The sequence below is a fragment of the Trachypithecus francoisi genome, unplaced genomic scaffold (assembly GCF_009764315.1).
Source record: "Trachypithecus francoisi isolate TF-2019V2 unplaced genomic scaffold, Tfra_2.0 Contig00959, whole genome shotgun sequence".
Classification (NCBI taxonomy): domain Eukaryota; kingdom Metazoa; phylum Chordata; class Mammalia; order Primates; family Cercopithecidae; genus Trachypithecus; species Trachypithecus francoisi.
The window spans coordinates 45,369-46,736 of NW_022681027.1; the positions used below are offsets into that span (position 1 = coordinate 45,369).

The following is a 1,368-nucleotide window of genomic DNA, read 5'->3' on the forward strand; positions in this document are numbered from 1 at the left end:
GTGGGAAGGATGGGTCGGAGTGCTATCTAGAAAGTTGCCTGGCAATGGATGTAGGATGTGTAAGCGAGACCTCAAACAAGAAGCTGTCGCTTAAATAAAGTCTGAAGAAAGACAAGATATGTAAACGGCAGGAGACAGTAGGGGAACTGGACCCGGCTCCACATAAAACTTCCCGCCTTATACTTCAGGGAGGATCGCAGCGCATTTCGGCCAAGACAGGTGAGACTGCGGTTCTGACCTGCGGGCCTGGATGAATGTGCGCTAGGGTACCTGGGCGCCGGCAGAGCCCTTCCCCTACGCAAAGTAAGCTATGTCTACAACCCAACGGGGACAGGAAGAGCCCCAAAGGCCCTGCTTTCTTCCCAAAGAACAGCGCCCCTCTGCGTAGTTTCTACCTCGCTCTAGGAGGTGAGAACACATTCCCCGCTAGCACAGAAATCCTACAAACTCCTGTGGGGGCTGCGGTTAGAAGCAGAGGCTGGCCGGGCGCGGTGGCTCAAGCCTGTAATCCCAGCACTTTGGGAGGCCGAGGCGGGCGGATCACAAGGTCAGGAGATTGAGACCATCCTGGCTAACACGGTGAAACCCCGTCTCTACTAAAAATACAAAAAAAACTAGCCGGGCGAGGTGGCGGGCGCCTGTAGTCCCAGCTACTCGGGAGGCTGAGGCAGGAGAATGGCGTGAACCCAGGAGGCGGAGCTTGCAGTGAGCTGAGATCTGGCCAGTGCACTCCAGCTTGGGTGACAGAGCGAGACTCCGTCTCAAAAAAAAAAAAAAAAAAAAAAAAGAAGCAGAGGCTGTGTAAAAGGTGACTGGGGGCTAGAAAAACACGAAGATTTTCACAGAGCATGAAAACCCCAGAGATTGAAGACCTTGGACCAATCTCTGCAAAAAGCGGCCCCTCTTAGAAAGGAAAGAGCTGTGCAGCCCTCGCTCAAGATAGCTTGTGTTAAAACCGCTGACACTTATTTCACCTCTAGAGAAAACGCGACGTGCTACTTTTTTACTGCCTAGACACCCCCTATACTAAACTTATGAAACCTTAGACCCAAAACACAAACCAAAAGTAGAAAAAAGTCACTCTCAGTGTACTAAGTCTATTCTTTAAACTATAAAAGACCAGGGGAAAGCGCGAACGCAGTCCCCCACTACCACAAATTATGCAGTCGAGTTTCCCACATTTGGGGAAATCGCAGGGGTCAGCACATCCGGAGTGCAATGGATAAGCCTCGCCCTGGGAAAACCACCTTCGTGATCATGGTATCTCCCCTGCCAGGTAAGTATGAGTTCCTGCACCGCCGCCCCGCCACAGCCTCATACGCCTCACCCTTTCACTCACGGTCACTTGCCACGCGCACTCCCCAGCCC

The 1,368-nt window shown here is 52.4% G+C and overlaps 1 non-coding gene across 1 annotated transcript; it reads right to left on the minus strand.

Moving 5' to 3' along the window:
- Nucleotides 1–1,120: 1,120 nt before the first annotated feature.
- On the minus strand, nt 1,121–1,284 carry LOC117090162. Its single transcript, XR_004439922.1, has one exon. It is a non-coding gene; the product is annotated as a U1 spliceosomal RNA (small nuclear RNA).
- Nucleotides 1,285–1,368: the final 84 nt, after the last annotated feature.